The sequence below is a fragment of the Anopheles arabiensis genome, chromosome 3 (assembly GCF_016920715.1).
Source record: "Anopheles arabiensis isolate DONGOLA chromosome 3, AaraD3, whole genome shotgun sequence".
NCBI classification, from domain to species: domain Eukaryota; kingdom Metazoa; phylum Arthropoda; class Insecta; order Diptera; family Culicidae; genus Anopheles; species Anopheles arabiensis.
Genome location: NC_053518.1, coordinates 26,037,377 through 26,061,150, shown reverse-complemented (window position 1 = coordinate 26,061,150; position 23,774 = coordinate 26,037,377). Strand labels below are relative to the sequence as shown.

Sequence of the window (23,774 nt, the reverse complement as noted above, 5' to 3'; positions counted from 1 at the left end):
GGATTTCAATCAAATTAATCTCTCAACTACATTCGATTCGTTTGCCGAACCGCCGTTCACCTCGCTCCGCTCCAGCTTTGGAGCGCCTCGACGGCGACGATGATTGCCTTGCCGCGGGTTGGCACCGCGGGCATCCAAACCGACCCCACCGGAACGGATCCGGCGTTCGTCACCGCCTTCGGCCGCGATGAAATAGAGATTCGGTGAAAGGGAATGTAACCTTTTCCTTTGCGCTATTTGCGCTATTAAGCCTCCGGAAGGTGCGGTGGCTCTGGATGATCAACTTGGCCAACGCCTTCTACTAAGAGAGGTGAGGTGAAAGAGGAAAATAGAAGAAAGAAAAAAAACACGACAAGGAGCATTGCGTATCCATCAAGACTCCCTTTAAGAAGTGTACGGGACCGTACAGCATCCAGTAGCAAACGCTTTTCTAAACACTTTTTATCTTAATCTGCCCAATGATTAATGGTGCTAGCGGCCCTGCGTAACGGTTGATTGTCTGCCGCGATAGAGGAATGTCCGGCGACACGGGGGAGATACACACACAAAGTGTGGGGCCAAAATGGTACAGACAGGCAGGTGTGTGTATTTGAGAGAGAGAGAGAGAGAGAGAGGTGTTGTTGTAGTAGTTTTGTTTCCGTTTCGTTAGTCGAGCGGACGAGACAAGTGTTGCTAGAAAAGGGGCGCGAAATGCTTTCGAATTTCTCTCCACAGCCAGCACAGCTGCATGCTGTTTGGGTGATTGGGAGCACTGAGCAACAGTGAGATTCTACAGTACAAATGGAAAGCATTCCTATGAGTGTGTAAGAACTAGTGGTGTGTTTTCAGGAGCGCACTTACGACTCCCATCTGACTCTGGCTATTTTTAGTCTGATTCTGACTTTGGCAAAATCTGAACTACAAGTTCCGCCCGGAATTGGAGTTTTTTCATAGTCATCCGGAGTCGTCCAGAGTCGGTCTCAGTCGGCGGGAGTCGTCCTGAGTCGAGGTTTGCAGGCGCAAAGCGTAAGAAAAAAATAAACCAACGAGATAAAATGCCTCCGGCCGATTCTGATTCCGGATGAATCTGGACGACTCTGGACGACTCTGGAAGATTCTGGATGACTCTGGATGTCTCTGAATGACTCTAGATGACTCTGGATGTCCCTGGATGACTCCAAGAGATTCTAGACGACTCCTGATGACTCCGACTCCGGGCGAGTTCGGAAGAATTCGAACAACTCAGACTCCTACCGACTCTGGAAGACTCCGGAGGACTCTGTGCGACTCAAAGTCTCGAAATTTTTTCGCGACTTCAGAGTTTTGCCATATCTACCCATCACTACTAAGAACATCAGCAGAAGAATTCAATTTTATATCTCTTTTACGCAGATAATGTAATGCAAATGAAAAAAAAAAACTGCTTTTCTCGCAAGAACCATCTCGCCCCTGGGATTTAATTGTTTATTGGCTAGCTTGAGTTTCATTCCCCACGTACTCGGGTGCAATACGAGCTGGGATTGAATTTCGCACCCACCTTTTCCTTCCACCCCTCCAGTAGCAGGTGAATCTCAACGGCGGCTGATCACGCAACCACCACCGGCACACCGGCGTAAATGTGTAAACATTGTATTCCCCGTGCGCGGGTGCAAACAGATGTTTGCCAGCCGCCGGGCTGCGGCCTGGTCTGAAAATCGAAACCGAAACCGAATTCCGTGTGCGATACACTCGCCTGCTCGTTGCGTAAACATATTGCTTGGCTGTTTTTTTTTTTTGTTGGTTTGTTTGTTGGTGAGAAGTTCACGCGAGTGTGCGCGCGGGCGGCCGCGCAATGTGGTGCGCGATCATTAAAATATTTTCGCCCTGGAATGTGAGGCGGAATTTGTGCCGGCTAGCATACGGCGGTGGTGCTGTTGCTTGCCTCACACCGTTACAAGCACACAAACACACACATGGAGATTTTGATTTTCTTCTCTACAGGCAGCCGGGCTGAAGATTAATTTCGGCCAAATCGGAATCGGATAATTACGCGCTGCGATGCCAATTGCACCGAAACGTCTGATCTTCAAAAAGGAAAATCCCTCATCACGTACGTATCATCTTGCGCATTCGCGTATTTCCCCCCGGGATGCCACAGAAAAGCAAGTGCACAGATAGGAATGCATTTTAGCGATCGTGCGAATCGACGAAAGGGCGATCGTTTTTACACTCGCTACACGTCGGGTCGGGGGCTCTTGAGGCGTTGATCATTTTAGACCGTATTAGTGTGTGTGTGTGCGCAATTAGTGAAGCGCATGGCTGGTGCCAGCCATGACAGCTTAGCCCGTCCGGGGACAGGTTTTTCCACCTCCAGCACCACCACGACCACCATCCGCCAGCGGGATTTTGAAATGGGATCAATTAATGCGTTAATGGTAGGCAATCAATTGCCAATGGATGATAAGCGCTCTTCGCGAACGCAAAACGACGCCGAGGTTGCAGGCGCAATTAATTCTGCTTCGGTACTTCGGCGTAAAATGGTGCGCACCCCGCACGGTGCAGGCGGGATGGAGAATGGTATGATGACTCCTTTATGACAGGCCATTGCACAGACGAACGTCTTAATCGTGCAGTGGGGCTGCTGTCACAGATACACACACAGCGCAGCAAAACGCATACCAGAAAGAAACGCTTAATTGCACCTTCCCAAATGGGTCCGGTTGGATGGGGACATGAATGTGGGACATTGGGGGTGCTTCTCGACCCCCGCTCCTCACAGCATTAAAGCAAACACAAAAGAAAATCCGTTTGCTTCAAACGCAAAAGGAAGCGAACGCGCGTAGGCTGAACAGGATTTATTTGAGTCTAATTGGCAAAATCGTGCTAGAACGGCAGAGCAGTGTTTTGTTTGCAAAATTATGCTAAATTCTTGCCTTATTTCGCGCCTAGGCAGGGAGCATTGACTCTTAATGTCTTGCTGATTTGCGTGAAAGAACGAAGACGCCTCAAAAATTGCGGCGAGTGTGAAAATTATACAAATCGCTAGCCCGTGCCGCTGCGAACCTGCGAAAACGGTACCTTTATCATAATTCTTTGCGGGTATTTTGCCACAGGAAAGGGAGCATGAGAGGGCAAAAAAGAGAGGATGAAACAAGCGCATAAAAAAACAACAATATAATTATCCAACCCAAAAAACCACACCAACCCAACGTCGGGCGAGTTTTGGGAGAAACAAAACAAATCGCACGCTGAGCAAATAAAAGCCGCGGACCGTTCACCATTCCCGGGGTCCTCTCCCGGGGACCATAAATTGTGTGATTAGCATTTCTAATTAAAATGGCATATTTTTTCGGGACGCCCTGTTCGCTTCCCTGCCGCGTGCAATAACAATGATCATAAAATGTAACATGCAGCTAGAGCGAATGAGCCACCGAGGGAGGGGGAGGAGGGCATAGGAAGGAAGGTGGTTGTGAAATAATTTCCGAAGATGTCGTCGCTCGCCCTGGCATGAATATGTATACATATTAAATTCCATCGAAACGCCCTCGCGCCGAAACGATTTTCTCCAACAGCCCCGTCACGTCACGCCACCGAGATTTTTGTTAATAAGTTAATCTCCCCGTTGGCTTTTCTTTGTGGTCGTCGTTACCACCCCCCTGGGAGACCCAGGGTCGTAAATTGCGCCTTCCCAACTCACCTGTAGGCCCTGGGGGAAGGAAAAGAATTAAGCAGGACGATAGCTGTCGTCTCCGGGTGGAACCGTTTCTTGCCGTACGGGGTTGCGTTTGTTGCCTTGCACATTCCATTCAATCTGGCAAACGATCGCTCGTTGACGAGATAGAGAGAGAGAGAGAGAGAGAGGACATACAGCCCCGATGTAGGAGCAAATTTTTCAAACATAAATCCCTCGCCCTCACCCTCTATGCACACCTACGCAACCGATGGAAAAGAAGTATCGAGGATGGGAGTCACATCATCATCAACGACAAGTCCGCCCACGGAACCTGCCCAAACTCGGCAGCTCATCAGCAATTAACGCTCATTAAGGTGTGCGTTTTGTTTCGCCTGTGGTGCGCGGTCAAAAGTTTCATCACCCTTACGGGCCGGGGACGCAAAACCCGGTGGCTCTCTCTTCCCTTTTGCCGAACCATTTTTGGCGACGGTGCGCAGGCGTCCGGGCGTAGGCGTCCGCTGGTGTGGGTTGTTTCACGAAGTCCAGGTCGCAGCGCGCCATGTTGTGCGGTTTGCATGTATCATCCAGGGCGGGCACAGGTGGCTCGTCTTGCCGATGCGCGGGTATGCGGGTATGCTTCTGCACTGCGTTGGCGGACACAGTGTTCAATGTTCGTCGTCTGTTTTTTTTTGGGTCGCAACATTCCATTCAGCTCAAGGATCAAGTGCCCACACCCGAGTTGGAATGTTTGCCTCTCCCTCTGACGTAAAATGACGTTTAATTTACTGCCCATGCGAAGAGAAGGCCACTCATTCCTTGCAGCAACAAACAAAAAATGAGATGCTTTCACGTAAATCAATGGTGCGTCCGGTCGGGCTTCGATCGGGCTCGGGTAACTGACGCGACGGTGTAAGCGAGGAACGGCGCTTTTGCGTGTGAGAGATGATTAATCGGTGCTGTGTCGCGATCGTGATAGATTTGTGGAAATTGATTACGTGCCGATCTGACCGAGGAGGACGGACCGAGCCAGGACGGAAGTGGGCTACGTGGCGTTCTCTGTTGCCACACTACACCCCAGCGCTGTTGGTACGAGCCAGCGAGCAGCGTTCGGTGTGTACTACATTCTCCGGCGCGTCCCTCTGTTGTACGTGCACATTAGCGGAGCGATCAATAATGAGGAAATATTTGTTCCCAATATAAACGTGCCGTTTTCTTTCTACCCCCCCATCCTTTAACTATTAGCTTAAGGAAAGAAAGATCAATAGCAACAGCAGCAGCAGCGAAAAATTAAAACCGTTTTTTCCCGGCACATTCCAAACGGCTCGGGCTGTGTCAGAGCCACGCTCCACGCTTAAGATTTGTTTTATATTTTTTCTCCTGTGTGTGTGTGTGTGTGTGAGTGTTCCTAACGAACGAATGATCACGCGCTACCATCCACCACCGATCGTTTGTCATCGAGTGTCTGTGTGTGTGTGTGGGGTTGAAACTGGTGATTCGTTTTTATTTTTGCCTGCCAGCCTGCGTTTGCCTGCAGTACGACGAGTTAATTAATTAATTTATGCGTGTTTTGCTCGATGTTCGCCAAACATAATTAGCGACCAAACCGGGGGAACGGGGAACAAAATAAATGTTGGCGCTGGCGCACGGCGGAAGAAGCAGCGGTATGAGGCGGACAGTTTTGCGTGAGAAAGTAACTCAATCGTGCGTACCTGGCGCGCACGTCGTCCCAGATTTGTGAGGGTGGGGGGGGGGGAGCCTTTTTCTTTTCTGGCAATTCCGCCCCAGAAAGACCCGCACGCGGGGACCTTAATCTTGGCTTACGGGCGACGTTTTTCATGCTGCTCCTCTCTCGCCGGCTCTCGGTTCACGGGAGTGGAGTGGCTTTGAGGCGTGGGAATGCTCTTGACGTGACATCGGCATTAAGGCGCCATACAGCGTGATCTGCGAGCCCCTTGGACGGATAATTTTGAGAGTCGTGTGCATGTGGTTGAGTGCAAAACTACAAAAACAAGAACATCTTGTCTGCATAAACGAGAACGACCAGTTATGACGAGCTCTGGTCTCCCTCGGATGGCGATAAAGATCGATTTTAATATTCAGATGAATACCGAACGCACACGAATCAGGCTTTCGGTCGCCGAAATGGCTTAATTTTTGTGTCCCAAAAAAGCTCGATCACTGATGCTTCGAAAAGCGGACAACGTTGCGAGCTTAATTGGAGGGACATAACTTTGTACTTATCTGTAAACTAGCCTCTTACCTCTCGGCATTTGTCAAGACGCTGATACTCATCGTTCTCATGATACCCAGCTCCCGAGCAATTGGATAATCACCGTCGGTTTTTCGACCGGCGCCTTTCAACCTACTTTTCCGAACGTTTCTCCCCAACTCCCCCAGCTGGAAGATGTTCGGGGTGTGCAAAACAAACCACTCTATCTCTACCCTTTCTCTACCGAACACAGTGGACTTCCGGTGCGGTCGGTACGTTTGCCGTGAAACTTTTACGCATGTTGAACGCTTTGGAGGGTAGAAGCGTGCGGAATCCGGTTCCGTTCGCAACGACCAGGCGTTTGTGGGCTCATCATCATTGGATCGATTGGCACCGTATTGGCACCGAAAACCAAAAAAAAAAAAACGGGAAGAAATGCCGTCCCCTTGTACTTCGGAGATCACAGGGCGTGAGGTGAGGCACACAAACACACACATTCCACGGAATAGGAAATGATAGGCGATAAAAATCGAAAGCCAACGACTTGGAGAGTTGAACACACTCTCCGCTGGGCACGAAAAAAGTGGGAAGGGAACGAGGAATAGAGCAACGGTGTACAGGGTGGCATACCTCCAACTCCAACTGAGCGCCCCCCCCCCTCCCCTCGAATGGCCCAACGAGTCAAAAAGGACGTGGTCGTCGTCGTCGTCGTCGTTGGCGTCTTGGCGTACATCGTGCCACGCTCTGGCTGTGGTATGCAGCAATGGTCTGCTTGCTATGATGAAATGGAGATAGAGACACCTTGTTGGCCTGCCTGCCATTCGCTTCCTTTACACTACCGCGGACGAACATTGCGCGGTCCGCTGGAAGCATACCTTGCCGGTCGCTCACATTTCTGGTTTTTCTTTTGTAGAAGTCGCTTTCGCATTTCGCCCGTGTGTGTGTGTGCGCCGTTCCATTCCTTGTCCGTTTCGCGCTATTCTCAATGAGCTTGTCGTCTCAGCAGCTGTTACTGCTGAGCATGCTGGGAACTCGGTAATGGCAGTGTTCCATCAACTTGATCCTCAAGTAGTGTTCGTCCTTGGTTTTGTAAATTAGGTTCGTCGCTTGCGGCACTTTTTGAGGGTGATACACTGCTGGATAGATCTGTGATATACCATCGAAAATCATATTCCATGTCGTACCATGCCACTCTCATCACAGCCGACAGCTGATGAGCAATGCGCCCGGTCGTCACTTACCACACTGTCACGGCGCGGTGATAAACGATAAGCGCGCTTTCTGTTCGATGAACTGCCGTGGAGTTGAAGGAACTGTAAAGATACCCGCACCGTTACGGCGACACAGAAATGCTATTATCCATTAAAGCGCTTTTGTAATGAGCGCGGGGTGTATCTTAAGTTTATATCTCACCGTGCCGGGGGGTGGGTACCACGCGTCGAGGGGTACGTGGAGGATCAATGCCTTTTGCATGCCTGGCCGGGGGAAAGGCCCATATCGGTTTCGAAGGCGAATTCTTGGTCATCACATTCCTTTCCCTGTGGCGAGCATTTCGTAATAGTGCCGCAACGGCCGCACACATTCACACGGTCAATGGACGAACGCTGCACTGCGCGAGGTACGACGGTAAAAGGGCGCGCAAATCCATTGCGCAAATACTACCTATCTCAATGCCCTGCTCTCTCTCTCTCTCTCTCTCTCTCTCTCTCTCTCTCTCTCTGTCTCTGTCTCTCCCTCACTCCCTCTCTCCCCATACAGTCGATCGTTACGGCGAGGAACGAGAAACTCGCTGACAAGACGCTTTTGAGCGCTGGATGGCACGGAGAAGGAAGTACGAACCCACCGAGGCGAGCCGGAGCGCAAAAACGGTGCTCATGCAAAACCGCGCCTGCGACGGGTGAAAGAATTTTTATGGCCCAATCACGCGACCATGCTGCCCGCGGTTGATAAAGTGTGTCCGAGGCGCCTGCAGACCCCGCTCCGGGTGGGGTGGGTGATGATTAAAGCAATGCCCCCTTTTCTCCAGCACGCTGACCCGCTGGTGCAAAGCGGTCGTAGCAATCGAATCGGTTAGCGTAGCGGTACTGGGTCTAGAATTTATCGCAACGCGCAAGAGCGGAGAGTATAGGAGGGCACCCTGCCCTCTTTTTTCTTCCGAACCACCGTCGAAGATGGAAAAGGTCATCCACGATGACGGTTTGTGAAGGCAGCAAGGAATGTTGCCAAGATGTAGTTGGTCTTTGGAATTCCACAAATATTTGGTGCTGCTAGGGTACATATGGGTTAACGCCTTCCTAAGCAGCCACGAGTAGCCCCCGGTGTGCGCGTGTGTGTGTGTGTGTGCGTTATCGGGCAAGCTAGTTAGAGGAATTTATTGCATTCGAAGCATATCACGCCGGACTGTTACTTACGCAATATCTTACCGCTCCAGCGTGCTGGAAGGAGAAGACCGACACACAGCGAGAGAGCGTGAAGGAAAGAGGAAGCTTTAAAAGGGTCTTTGTATCACGACTTTCTAGAGCCATTGGCGGAGCATGGCAGGGCAGATAAGAATGTCCAATCCTGAAATATGTCATTCGTACTCTGTTTGCTGCGCTCGAGGAATTCAAGTTCGTACCTCAAGATCAATATTTATTGTTGCATGTTAATGTTTACTGCACGCATCGAACGAACGAACGGCGTTATGAGTGGTGGTGGTGCCGTGACCAGGATCAAAAGCCCGATAGCAATGGCTACGCGATGCGACGAGCGTTAATGAAAGATACTATCGAACGCTGAAGTAGCCAGTTGTAACGATCCAAACCACGAAGGTGATTGTCTCTATAACATTTAGCCTCTTCGGCGTAACCTCGTGGCATTAAACTTCCTGGGGCGACTAATCGCAACCACGGGATAAGAGGCAGCCCCGTGCAACCGAGGCATACATCTGTGTCGCTGTGCCTTTCTGCCTCTCTCGCACTTCCAATGCGGTGGCCGGGTTTTGTCGATTGGCTCGGGCGCTGGCTCCTCGAGAGCTGGCGGCCACATTCCACAGCCACAGCGACGGACGGACGGACGGTGTCCTCCGCTCGCTCGCGCACACCATCATTAGCCCACCAGGTCGGTTCGATGTCTCGAGGGCTTCGAGTGCCGTTTCACCTGTCGCCAGCTGCACAAGGCGTGCGCTCGGTCGCGAACGATCGAAGCGGGCCTGTTTGCGCGAGCGAGAGCTCGCGAAAGATCAACCCATCTCCCCGCACCGCTGCCGCCTTATCATACGTTTGCCCCACGTTAAGGTGTTTGCGGAAGGTGCGGACTATGGGAGGAGAGGAATCATTTATTATTCGTCCACTGCTGCTGACACACACACACACACGCACGAACGCGCGTTCCGTAAATGCGCCATCTGTCGCGAGCTAATTTATCGTTGGCGCCATGATTTGGAAAAAAAATGAGACCAACATTAATGGTCGATCGAGTGAAGGGGTGTGAGCGCGCGCGCGCGCCCTCATGTGTGTGTGTGTGTGTGTGACTTTGGAACGCGAAATAAAGGGGTGGAAAAAACGGCGCATAAGCCGAAGCGATAAGAGCGATCCAGCTAACGAAGGCGCCGATTTTGGAGAGGTGCAACCCCCTTCGGTGTGTTTTTTACTCTCTCTCTCTCTCTCCCGAATCACCCTACTTCCACACCACCCACTCAAGTCCCGCCGCCGAGCCAGCGTCGAGAGGGCGCGACGACACTTGTGTATTTTAATTAAAAATTTTAATGCCGATAAAGCCTCCACAATAGGATTTTCTGGCGACAGCCTAGCCGGCGAGAGGGTATCTGCTCGATCTGCTCGGCACGAAAACCGGGTCGGTGTCGCGCATCATTATCCGGAGCTTCAAACATGTTTCGGCGTACTGAATTCGTGGTTTCGTGAAGATATGTGTTTTCATTTCGTTTAAAAAACAAACAGCGCAATAAAATTCGGCTGGCAGGGGCTTTTGGGCGAGCAGGCTGTTTTACGTTCGATACCAACGCACGAATGATGGTTCAATGAAATTTGGTTTCACGTAAAATGGAAACGAGCTTTCGGGTGCGCTGTTAGGACAAGCCCGATTCGCGGGCGGAAATTCTTAATTCGCTTTTGCGTTTTATGAAATATCTCCGCTCATCTCAACAAACTGATCGCACCACGATTCAGTGCTCCGTTTTGAATGAAACGTATTCGTTATCATCGTTCCGAAACAGGACCAATGGAATGGAATTGAATTTTAGCCACAAAGCAAACCCCCGCGAACCGCAATAGATGCCCTTTTTATGACCTTTCGGTGGTAATAAAATAAAGCCAAAACGCTAAACCAGCTTCCATCCGTTCGCTTGCTTTCCGATCGTGGCGATGATCGATTCAGCAGGAGGAAAGGAAGGAAGAGAGCAAAGAAATAGAATTAATTAAAATTTTATCATTAAAATATTTGCCTGCAGCTGGGCCGGTGAGAGCCCGGTCGGTTAATTAAAATCGTTCGAGGCAAGCAACCGAAGATCAAAACGCGAGCTCGATCGATCTTGCTCCATGCTCTCGGACCATGAAGCAAAAAAAAAAAGAGCAACGCGTACAAGTGGCAACACAGTCTCGTTTTTAGCCCCGTGGGAAAAAAAGACATCGATGATCGCCATCCGGTGGTGTGGAGTACACCCGAGGTTGTCTTGTCAACGCGGTACCGCTCAGAGCTCAGTGCGGACATGCGGACATGCTGCTTTTGCGCGTCTTCTAGGTGCTCTTATCGCGCCATTGCTTTCCCGCCGTATGCTAATATCCCGTGTGTCCCGTACCGATGGGAGTGTAGCAGCATAGACGCCATCACGCATGCAGAACTCTCTTTCGCTTCACGGCAAACACCTCAACCGGCGGACATAGGACAGCTTGTTGTTTTGTACGACAACTTCAAAATGATTAGCATGGTGCGCAAACAGGAAGTCATTTCGACACATGTTTTTTTTTTTGTTTTTGGTGCCTATAGGCTTGACGATCGTTCACTTCCTTCCTCGTGCACGTGCGCCGGTTAAAAGTGGGTTGGTGTACTCGGTCACCGCGCCGCCATGGGTGGAATTTTAAGGATGGACTAAATCAACCCCACTCGCGCTAAACCTAAACAACAGCCCCGCGGAAGGTGTGGTGTGGAGAGTGTTCAAACAGAGCAAAAAAAAAAAAATGGACGGTCTCTGGGTGCGAGTGCGTTCCATCACCACACCTCGATTTGATTTGTGCGCTTTGGTAAACAGCGATGATTAGCCGTGCAGGATGTGTTGCGAAATTGGTGCCACCCACCCGGCCGGCCGACGTGCCGCATCGAACGTGGTTTTCTTTGCCCAACCGGCCCGACATCGAAACAATGAAGCGCGTGATGGAATTCCCCCGTTTGGACATTCATCGCAAGGCAAGGTGCCGCGCGCGCTGGTCGAGGGGCTCCGGAACATGATCATATTTTTAATTGATCAAATATGGCGCGAGGGTAAAACCCAGCAGCCAGAAGGACGAACGCAAGCAGGTTTTGGGTTGTGCGCACCAACCAAAGACAGAGGGAAACGATTATCGCTTGCAAAGAATGCTAAGATCCTCGCGAAAGCACTGATTCATCAAGAAGAGGGGAATTTTGAGGGCGAAACAAACGATTTGACGTGCTGAGATCTCACCAAAAACAAAGCATCAGACGACGAACCGGACCGAACCGAGCAAGAGGGTAGCAAAAAAAAACATATAATGAACGGGTGAAAGATAACGAAGCACCGTCGTTCAAACGTTGGCTCAAAGTTCCACACCCTGTCAGGGCTTGCGGTTGCGGCGAATCCTTCAGGCCATCCACAGGAAGCCACTGGTTCGTTTTATTGCGTTCCCTCCCTCCGAGCAACATTCAGATTGCAAGCAGCGTTTTTCTACCGTTCGACTAAGTTGTGTAGCGTTTTTTTGTTCATCTGCTGCTAGTTGGTTCTCTTCTTGCTACTGCTGTTCAACTCCTCAGCTGCTTTTTTTTTTGTTTTTGGGAAGCCTGCTGTGGTCACTGTCACTGCTGCTGGGCATGAACAGATGAAGAAAAAAAAAATGAAGCTTTGGTGGTTCATTATTCATTTCGCTTCCACCGTCGATTCTGGTTACCGGACTTCTGGTTAATTCTAGGGGTCCTTGCGATCGGTGCTTCGGGTGTTATCATTCAAAAGAAGAAACAAAAAATGCACACCCCAAAAAACGCAACCATCCCCCCGGGGAAAGATGACCCGAGCGATTCGAGTAAGGTGGGAAATTTAGAATGAGCAGCAGCACGAGAAACAACCGAGAAAAGGTAAGGGGTAAATTTTATTAATTTCACCACCACCACGAGCACCACCGGAATGCGAACAAGTTGCGTGTTGTGCATCGGGGCACGTTGGCCAAACAAGACGGGCAAGCAGAGGAAGTGTGGAAGAGTAGAAAATGGGAGGTTTTGAAAAATATTCTGACAGTTTCCGGGCTGACGACTGCTGCCTGGATTCTTTTCCATTCATTTTTCGTGTCTCTGGAGAACATGCTGCTTAGAACGATCGTTTCGTGTTTGTGTTTTCTTCTCTTTATTTATTATTGCTTGTGTTGTGTGCATTAGAGAAGAGTTAGAGGGTTTTTTTTTGCTTTAAAGCCAAGCCTACAAGGAGAAGTGTTTTATTTCCCCTTCGGGCGACACCAAACCCCCAGCACAGGGCAACTTCCAGAAGCCATCAAACGCACGGGAAACTCATCCAGCGGAGCCAGCCAGGGTAAAACAGGGACCATCGCTCCAGGGGCAGGTTTGGTAGCTCGGAAGGAATGCGGCCTCCGTAACCATCTCCGTCTAATGACGATTTAAATGGTGGTAATTTTCGAATCGGAATGAATTAGTGTCAAACAATTATCGGAATCGTTCGGAACCGCACGCTCATTAATCGAGCGCATCACGTTTTCGGACGTCCCGAAAAGCTTCTGAGAAAGCGCAGCGGCAGCTTCTCAAGAAAACACGGCAACGGCGGCTTTTGGGAAGTGAAACGATCTTCTCCCCTTCCCATCTCAAGCTATGTTAGATCACGATGGCATGATTGATAGCCACAATTATCAGCGAGGAGCTTCCTAGATCGTTCTAGTGCTTCCTGGAGTGGGTTGCGTTCCATTTTGCTGTCACTTCAGGCGAGCTGATCGTGCGATGCCACTGAGCAAGCGTACTGCAATAAAGTGTCACCAACGGCAGGGTTAAGAATGTATCGTAAATTCCACCGATAACACTGTGCCACTCACGGGATGGCGTTTTTACAATTTCCTGATTGTGCCAATCATCGGAACTCGGGTGACGAAATGGTTGCAATTGCGCTGGCTTGCGACCTCGAGAGACAGGCAGTAGCCGGCAACCGGCATAGTCATCGCGTAGCCCAACACGCTGTTTCACCCCTCTTAAAGTCTTATCGTAGACAAACAACAAAGTGATTGTGAGCAAGAAGATCACTGCGTATTTGTTTGCATGAAATCCATTTATAGTCCTAATCACGAACACACAGACACACACACACACAGAAATACTCATAAAAAGGGTAAATAAATAAACAATTTAATCAGCAACCGCACGGAATGTTGCAAAAAAGAAACAAATAAACTAGGCTGTAAAGATTGCTGCCACCTTTCGATTTGCAGTTTGACGTCACAGCGCTGCTCAACCCCAGAAACGGTGTCACACGGGAGGAAGGGAATTTTTTGAGCGCCACACCAAAGCGCCCATAGCTGGACGCTTTCTTTTCGATGTGACTAGAGTTTTGTTGTTGTTGTTGCATTGCCTGGTCATTTTCTATCGTTTGTCCATACAAGCTAGCGGCTAGTTTGCGGCGTGCTTAGTTTCGTGCGGCGCGGTGTGGCAACAACAAAAATTCGCCACAATTTCTGTGTACGAGTTTATGCTAATGCATCAACCCTTTGGCAGTACCCTGCTTTTTCCATTTTGCACCCTGGAGCGGCTTGGAGGTGTTTTGTGTGCAACTGCAGATAAACTGCAGCGCACGAGGTTCGATTACGAAACCATCGGCAACGGCGGCGACGAGTGCCTGCACGTTCACAGGCACCGTCGACTGGCCGACCCGGTAGGTAAGGGAGAGGTCATGGAGCACGGACCTGGGGTGGACATTTTACGATGGATGCATGGCAATAGTTGCTGCTGCTGGTGGCCGTAGCGCTGCTACTGCAATGAGCAGCCCGGGAAACGAATTGTGATAGAAATGGCATCGTAAAGATGGGATTAGTTTAACGCTGACCAGTTGCATAAGGCACTGGATCAGGCTTGTTGATGACTTTGTTGTGACACCTTCAGGCCCGGTATAGGATGAAAATGAGGCTTTTTGAGGTGTCCACCGAAGGAACGAGATCGCGGCTCTTTTGGGTACGTACGCTTAAATGTCAAGCAAACGGTCCTCCACAGCTGCAGAGTACTATCCGCTCTCGCGCACCGGTTCAAACCCGCTTGGCAAAGCGAAAGGGAGCGAAACGACTGGCAATAGCAGCAGCAGCAGCAGCGAATCGAACGAATTATGTGACATTGGAATTCCTCCATACCAAGCATACCAGGGGAGTCGCGCACAAGACGCAAAACGAGCGTGCGTGTGAGCGAGCGAGCGAGAGCAGCCAGCGCATGTGCTCACGCTTTCGCTACCGGCAAGCGATGGGCAGCATCCAGCAGCATACCAACACAGCCGTGGCGTTCCTCGATCGCTCGCAAGCGACCGAGCGCATGATGCTGGAACATGGAGTGGAGCTCGAGCGTAGTTTTGTAGTGAAGCCGCACAGAGAGACCAGCGCTGGCAGGGATAGGGAAAGGCACGAATGCGCTGCAAACGCGGAATCGAATTTACCGCGCATGAAACCGTCCGTCCTTCTCCGGGTGGACCATGTGCCCGCTCCCACCCGAATCACCTGACCGGTTTTTTTTGCTGCTTCCTTTCGTCTCCACCAAAACCCACCCCGCCAATCTGCCAACAAACAAAACAAAAAAAAAAAGCTTCCATTGTGGTCGCACATAAGGTTTGGGGTGGTGTGGTTATGCTGCGATCAAAACCACCAACTCACCCACAGATCCTCCTTCTCCTCCGGCCAAACCGCGTACTACGGAACGGAATGAAGCGAACGAACCAGTCCGGCTGGTTTTTTGTGTTGTGTGTGTGTGTCTTTCTTTCCATCGCTTCGAAATTGGATGGCGAGAGAGCGCGCGACTGGCGCGAGATATCCAGTTTTGCTTCCCTGGACCAACACAACCGAACGGTCTTGTTTGGCTGCTAACACTGCCACTGGATTGGGTGATTTTCCTTTTCTAGATAATTTTTCCTCTCGATCAACCATGCTTGCCAGCCTGGTAGCACCACCGCTGTCGAAACTACAGCCACGGCGTTGTGGTGGCTTGTTTTGCGTGCCCCTGCACGTTTGGCGAGGCGTTGCATGACGACCTCGTGGACATTCGAAGCAACGCAAGCCAGCGGTCAGAGCGATGTTATGGCTAGCGCGTGCGTTTCATTTGCATGAAACTAAACTTGAAGTCAAGTTTACAGTTTCGTCATGATGAAATGAATATCTGAATGTCTGCATTAGATTTCTCTTCCAAAATGCCGCATCTTCGGTTTGGAGTTTCGTCCATCGTGTCCAATAACTCCAGTTAAAACGGATTTTTGATACGCCCAAAATTATGACCAAGAATTGCAAGGTACTGTTTCCTCCTTCTTAGTGAGGCACACCCGGCAAGCTATGAGGTCATAGGAACATATGAGCTGTAAACCGGCATACCGTACTTGTGAATGCTTCGAGCGTGAATCACATTCTCCACCAAACCGGAACGGCGGCCCCGGTTCTAGTTCCCGAAGTAGTCGACTTACGTAAGCCTGTATGAAACTGTATACACTCAACCGAGTTCTTGAGTGTGCTTGCAGTAGGCCCATTTTTTTCGTAGAACGGACCCAGGTGATTCTTCGCGTAGAGAGCGAAATTTTAAACCGAAAAAGAAACAGACGAGCGAATTGTTGCCGATTGTAGCAGAAAGCATAATTAGATGGATGGAGTGGAAGCCAAGTGCTGCAATATTTTCGGGGAGAGCATCACACCCCCAGACAACGTGCTGTGAGCAAATTGCACCATTCGAATTGTTCCGTTGATTCGATAATAAGCTGACCGATTAAGTGGATCACTGAAGACTGAAGCTGACCGTGGTATAGGCAAACGCGGCAGTTGTGCTGTTCATTTCTATTTCGAACCTTTTTCGCATGACGCACCGCAACGCTCACGCCTAGCGCTAGACCTTCTGGCTCTGGCTTATTGGCCAGACGGGCTGGACCGGTGGATATATGGGATGAGCAAATATGCTAATTGCACCGAGTCCTCCGGCAGACAGAGGCGGTTGAGGTTGAGCACCGAGGTTACGCTTCCCTGTTTGGCTTCCCAACAAACCCCCACCACGGTGGTCGATGAGTACGCTGCAGACATTGTGGAAACTTTACACTTATTATTGGCCAACAGTTTTGCCTGTGTGCAGCTGTGGGGATAGTGATTCACTTGCGATTTCTAGACAGTTCGTGATAGCGGAAACCAGTGCTGGCAGAATGTGCCTCCGAGGTCTCAACGGAGGTCAAGCCGAGCGGGACTGGTCGGGAGAGCCTGTTTATTGAGTTTTGAATAATAAAATTAACGATTTTATCACTGTTACGTGGAATGACGTAGATGTTGATGGTGATTTCGTAACGTAACGACCTGCTGCAAACGAATGCTCGCTGTGTCTAATGTTTGATCCAGCGCATCATCTACCCAACCAATTGCCTTTATTTTGCTCTATCAGTAGACTCGTGGAGCTATTTCCTATGGTTATCGTTAGCATGAATTGAGTTGGACACGATCACTCACAAACACAGTCATCAGCGTCAGCCGGCTGTCGGAGTCGTGTGTGCTGAGTCAGCCGCAAAAAATGTCAAAAATGTGGCTCTGTTTCGATTCGCTGCACACTAAATGCACACACAGACACAGAGACGCGAGCGAGCGTGCGCTCGCGCCCATCACTACCGTGACGCGCTGTTCGAACGCTGACTACGAACGGCTGTAACGTCATCGGCGTGTTTCGGCTTTGTTTCAACAAAAAAAACCAACCCCCATGTGTGTACGTGTAAGAGGGCAGCAGCGTGGCAGGCATGGGCCGTGAATCACACCCGAAACCGATGCGCCAAGTGGTTGTTCGCTGTTCGCTCGCTCGCTTGCCTTTTGTTTTCTGGTTGCGGCATTGCGCCCTCTCCCCGCGGTTGGGTTTGCCTTTTTCGAACGACTCTCGGCTTGTGGAATGTGGTTATTTTTTTACCGGTTTTCTTATTTTGGGTATGGTGAGGTTATTTTCCTCCGCGTTTGATATCACTTTCGGGGTCGAACAGCAACAACAACAGCAGAAAAAAGGCATGAATGTTAAAGGTTTTGCTCGTGATGTAGATTTCTCCCGTGCCATGTTACGAGAGCCATTTTGGGGGAGGGCTATGTTTAGTTGGTGATATCGGTTTTATGGCTACGAATCTACCCTCCCCCCTCATATCATCTTGGATGTCGAAAGCGGTTTGTCGAGGTTGTTAAAAGGTGTTTCGGCTACTCACCATTGATGCTGGATAAAGATGACACACGTAAAGAAACCAATCCAATAGAAGATGTGTCGGTCGATTCTCGGAGAGCTCGGTTTGAAGGATGCTATGTCTGTATTCTGGTTTGTTGCGACTTGCAGAAGGTAGCAAAAAACCAAAAACCTTTCTCTTTCTCGCTCTCTCTCTCTCTCTCTTTCTGCCAAGCAGATGCCGGTTTAGTTTGAGGTTTGGATAAAACTTGTTGAATCAAGACGAGCACTTTGTAGATTTATTGACGACACCGCTTTCGAATATTTCGATTATCTGCTCACTCCCCAAATGGATTCACTCGCTATTGCAACCCAGGATATCCGATTTCGATTATGACACTGGACCGCATTCGGCACACTTTTTGCACTGTTGAACCCCCTCGCGCACACAGACCCTCGCAAACGCAAACATACACACTGAACCCCACAGACACGTTTTATTCGATCGCACAACACGATCACGGATCGGATCGAAGTTAGGACAAAAGCACAACAAAACTTGAAATTAAGAAACGATTTGATGGGTTGGTTTGTTTGAACTTTTCACTGCCCTGGTTGATTTACGTGGACGTCGGTATTTTTCTGTTTTCCTACCACAAAAACCATACACATAGTACACACTGTTACACTCTAAAACACACTGTTTCGCACGATCGTTTTACCGTTGGTTGGTGTTGTTTTTTTTCGAGGCGATGTTTTCGACTTGCACTCCTTGCATAGAGGACGGCACAGCACACCCGGTCTCGGCCGGACCAGATGGGAACCGGGACTCCGTTGGGCCAGCGAATGGAATTCTTCCCGACTTTACCCTCACACAAACACACATACACACACACACACTACAGCCGATCGATCCTGCCGATGAAACGGGGGCACTTGCTGCAACTGCAGGCAGTTGTTGTCGGTTTTTTTCTCTTTTTCTGCCCTTCGCTGTTCAAGCGAAGATGCAACACAGGCAGCCGAGGGTTCGGGAAGGCAAAAAAAAAAAAAAATCAGAGAACCTCTCTCACACGACGCGCACATGCACTATTCAACACCCACGGCGTACACGCGTCTGCAAAGCGTCAGGAATGTTAACAGAAATGAAGGCACAGCACAGCATGTGGCAAGCCCGCTCGGCCGTAGCGATGCCCTTTTGCTATTATGAGTATCTGTTATGGGCCGTTCCTTTTGCACACCCTTTGCTCACTTGATGTGTTTGGTTGATGGTTTTTGTTTGCCTGTATGCTTCACTCGAATGCAATACACGAAATACAGCTCGAGAAATGCGTGTAAAATCACTTGCCGAACTTATATTGTACAAAGATCGCTTCGTTTGGTTGCTTTCGCTTAGGCGTTTCCTGGTCACGGCACCAAACCGTCACTACACTCACCCAGCCACTTTTAAGCCACTCGGCGCGGGGAGATTATTTAGCGAAAATTGAATTGCGAATAGCTAATCGCTTCAGAAAACAACGCGACAACGCGTTCGAGTAAACGTGCTCGATCGATTGTTCACTGTCGGTAATATTATTTCTACTGCTGCTGCTGCTACTGCTGATGCTACTACTGCGGCTCAATTTTTGGTCTCACTTGTACGTGTTTCTAGCTATAGTAGCGTGTCTCACTTGCTCCCACTTCTTGAATGTATACACACACACACACACACACTCACACCCACACACAGGCACTCCAAGGGGGCGCAAAAAAGGGGTAAGCACGCAGCGAACGGTCTCTCGGTTTGAGCTCACGCAGCGGAAAACCTTTGCGGTCGAGTTTCTCCAGCAGATTGAAAGTGTTCGCGCTGGAAATATTTTCGTTAGGGTCCGAACAGCCAACGACGACGACGACGACGGCTGCCACCATTCCTTTATCTCCCTACCTGCACCCGCTGCCCCTTCCACAAGCCATCTTGTTGCGTGTCCGTCGCCATTGCGCTGGAATGCGCCCGCACACACACTCACACACCAACGATGGCTGCCATGGGGTATCGTTGCCATTGGTGTAGCGTCGGGCAGCGTGCGGCAGGCAGCTGCACGCGGGGTAGAAGCCTTGTATAGTTGTGAGGTATTACAGTGCGTAACGCGCTTTATTCTACAGTCGATGTGGTTTGGTGTGGTTGTTGAAAAATTATTTAATTAAAGTTTTGTTCAGTTTTGTTGAAAAATGAATGTTAAAGAAAAACTTTTCGAAACATTACAATTATTAAGTATTCATCGCGCATTCCTTCCCATTGCGTGGTGCTACATTTCCGTGTGTAATTGTCGCTCGGTTTGCTTTGGTACGCACGTTTTGGAATCCGCTGCCGTGCTGTTGATGATCGCGTGGTTTCCGAGACTGGTTTCTCGTGCGCTGGTGTGCGTGCCAACCGCTGAAAAATGTATGCTGAATCTTACAGCAATAAACACACAGCGGCGTAGCAGCTTCTCCGTTTGCCGCACGGTGGTTGGGCCGGCTTCTCTTTCCTTCCTTTTATGCTGCACACCGCCCTGCCCTGCCTGGAATGTTGGCCTGCCGCAACCCCGCTGCTCGCTACACCGCCTGCACCATATTCCATCGATCAGTTCTCCGCTTGCCCGGTAGGGGTTTCCATCTCTCTTTCGCTCTTTTTATCTCTCTCTCTCTCTCTGACTCTACTTCTTTCTTTCTCTCTCTCACTCTTCCTCTCTCTCTATATCTCGCTCTGTTTAGCTCCCGGCCCGATCTTTCGCTCGTGTTTCTCGCTCGCTCTCACCGGTCACATCTCCCATCAACCGCCCGTTCCATCGGGTCCATTCCACCTCCCGCACGCCGTATATTTCTCCTCACCCTCATCTCTAGCACGTTCTCCTTGCAGCCTCCTTCTGCCCAGGTCGGGCGCTGTTTCACAAGCATCTAACTATTTTCTGTCTATTTTCTTTTGCCAGCTTCGCTTTTCTTTCACCTTCGGCAGCGCGCGCGACATGATCTTCGGAGCGATCGTGGACCGGGGCTCGCGTTTTACCTGCGACCACGGTTACCGGTCCGGCCCGTCCGTGTATTGGTGGGATGCTTGGCATGCAACCTCAGCGGTTTGAACTTCGCTGCAGGCCTCCTCTTCCTGCCCTCTTCACACGCCTGACCGTCCCATGGCCATCAGTCAGAGTGTCTCTCTCTCTCGCTCGCTCACTCCCTCCGTGGCTCTTGCTGGATCTTTCTTACCGCGTGACCCCACCGTAATGTCGCGGAAGGCATCTTGGTGAACGGGTGGCAAGAGAGCTGCGGGGCAGGGGTTTTGTGGACTTCGATTTGATCGAATGCTCCCGCACGCGGCCGCCCTTCTCTGTTCGCTTCGTTTTAGATAGCAAAAGCTTCTCGTAACATTTTTTCACCTACCTCCTCCCCCCCCCCCCATGTGTGGCCCATGTTTTGCGGTGGCTATGCGAAGCCTCCAAATCCTGCGCCCATACACACAGAGCCATTTCGGGCTGATTTGGAACGTTCGACGTAGCCATTTAAAGAGCCCCGCTGGTTTAGATTGCACGTGGAAGGGTGGCAGTGGCTGGGGCATGGAATGAATGAGCGAATGAAAAAAAAAAAAAAAAACAATCACACACTCACAAATCGGTCGGGCGAAATGTAAAGCTGTGGCTGCAAGAAAAAAAAAACAGCAGCTCAGACTACGGAGGGAAATTGCACTCTTGGGTACCGTCCTGTGGAGCAAAAGCATCGCTACAGTTGCCTTTGGGGGGGATGCGGTTTAGAAAGGCCATGGACAGCATTTCGCCAGTGGTTTTAGTACATTTCGTGGCGATGTTTAGATTTTTTAAGGCTTTCGGGCAGTAGAGGATTAAAGAATTTCGAGCTTTGTTCCAAAATAGTTAAAAAATTGAGGTTTATATGAAATACATGTTAAACGAAAATTTGTTCTGTGTGGAGACGCCAGGTAAAATTGGTAGCTATACGGAATGCTATTTCGAAATTCTTCTGTGCACAAAGTCGTGTCTGTTACATTATTAAAGCATTAATGCATTATTTTCCAGATAAATTGTACGTGTAAGAATACGTGCTTAGAATTTAAGTGAGCGTTCAAATTGTATTCGAAGAATTATTTAAAAAACCTATTACGGTTACGTTTTATTTAAAAACAGACCGCACGATGTACTCTAAGAATACAAAACCCCAAACAAACAATATTTTTAACATTTTAATTGCAGGTAGCTCTTCTTCATGTAGAATCATTCCATTGGAAATAGTAAACCAAAACACATTCTTCAGATTTTTTGTGATACTGCCTGTGAGTGCACAACTCCATGATGCCTCCTGTGCTACTCTATTGTGCTCGCAGCAAACGTGACCAACGGCAAAGGGAATCGACTCGATTCGAGCGTTCCGTTGGAGCGAGAAAGGTGAAGAAACAAAACACACACACAAACGGCGAGCGAGCCAAAAAGACAGCAGAGCAGGCAAGCGAAAGGGAGAGAAATAGAAAGAAAAAAGAGTTGGAAAGAGAAGGAGAGACATTTGTAATGGCTTCGAGATCAGAGCAATTGTACCGATATAGCTTAGTAACCATCAATCGGCATGGCACGCGAATGGCCCCGTCAGAACCGGCATGGAATAAATACATTAATAAGAGCTCCGTTAAAAGTTCAATACCGGCTTTCCTCGATTCCCTCAGCGGCAAGATCACCGGCAAATGAAGACTGTATATAAAAGTCCACCACCGGGATCAGCTGATGCGATAGCGTAACATGGTACGAGCAAGTGAGACGACGGAGCGCACACATTGGCACACACATGAAATGTTGTAGGACCCCGTGGGGTCAATGAGGAGGAGATGCAAGAGTGATGGAGTGTATTTACTTTTTGACCATTTAATTTTGTCCACCAACACAATCGATTTTTGACGGCCATCTTGAACCCTCACAAACCCTAGCTCGAAACGTCAAAAACCCTCACAACGACTTACGAAAACGATCGCCAGCGAGGAAAAATCGCACCGCTTTCGAGCGTTGGCAAGATCGTGCAAACCGGTTTTTTGCCTCCAGTGGAGTTGGTTTATAATCGAGTGGTTTAATACTTCAAGCGGCGTTAAGGATGGTTAGGGGATGATTCCGTAGCGACAGGCAGAGTAGTTTAAATACAAGAAGCGTTGTTTTAAAAAAAGCGGATCCTTTCAACAGTTTAGTTGAAAAATGTTACCACTTTAGTTTAAAATTACACGCTAACATTTAATTAACGTAAAAAAGAAAGGTTCAAGCGTACAAGAACCTGGCATCATGGTTTTTCTTCCCAATTGTTCAGCAAAATACTTGGCGGATTTTATCTGCCCCCAGTTGCAGATGTTCACCTCTCATCCTTATCACCTTGGCCGTGCACGTCTGCGCTTGCCCCGGAGCGGAGCCTCCTCCGTCCTTCCCTAGCCTCCCCAGCCACTCCAGCTCCTTTCCCGAGCCTCCATTCCAGGTGGTGGCACATTCTTTAGGATAGCTTTCTTTTGGCCCTTCTCTTCCCTCTGGCACGGCACATTCCTTCGTGTTTGCGTTCCGTAGCCAACCACCAACCACCACCACCAGGTTTGCTCACTCGATGGACACGTACACGCACGCACACACACACATACATCGGTGTGCGTTTTTGTATATTTTCGTCATTCCTTGTTGTTCGCGCTCTCCATTCGGTTACATTTTTCGATCGAATCGTGGCGCAGTTTTTGTGTTTCTCTTCTTGCCGAGCGCTTTTGGATGATGATCCACCTTGCCCACCCTGCCCACCCTGGGCACCCGGGTGCTCGGATCAATCGCTTCACTCTGTGGCTTTTTCGCCGGGACCCTGCCTACCTTACCTCGTTTTTTTTTTGTTGGGCCCGTAGTCGCCAAGCCGTGTTTATGTTGGGTTATGTTTCCTGAATCTCGATCCTCGGCAGGGGATCTGTGGCGCGCTTTCGCAGCAGCAGCAGCAGCTGCGCTCCGGAGTTTTGGTTGTTTTGGAGGCTGTGTAAATCGCTTTCTGTCCGCCTGTATTTGTGTGTGTGTGTGCTTTGGCTCTTTTCTCTTTGCACTATGATTCGCATCCGAGTTTCTCGCTCGATCGAGCCCCCATCCGCTTCGTCCTCCCTTTCTGGCGTGCCCTTGTTGAACGACGAACGACAAAACCGGGCTGCGTATTTGCGCGATCCGATCCCCTGGAATGGGTTCCTCACTCTCTTCCCCCACTCCTGTGTCTGTGTGTGTGTGTGTGTAGGTCGTCGTCGAAGGGATTTCCTTTCCTTCGATTATCACGAAGCGGTTTGGAACGTCCGAGCGACGAGCCTTCCAGCAGCGATGGAATCTATGGGTAGGAAATTGCGTTCGCTGGAATTTTATCGCT

The 23,774-nt window shown here is 49.8% G+C and overlaps 1 protein-coding gene across 1 annotated transcript in view; it reads right to left on the bottom strand.

Annotated features, from left to right (window-relative positions):
* LOC120899814 (protein expanded) overlaps nt 1–19,255 on the bottom strand; it is a 47,741-nt gene extending 28,486 nt beyond the window's left edge. Inside the window, exon 1 of the mRNA XM_040306040.1 lies at nt 17,452–19,255. The gene's annotated coding sequence lies outside the window, so the exon portion shown is untranslated. The remainder of the gene's footprint in view (nt 1–17,451) is intronic.
* Between the last annotated feature and the right edge of the window lie 4,519 nt (nt 19,256–23,774).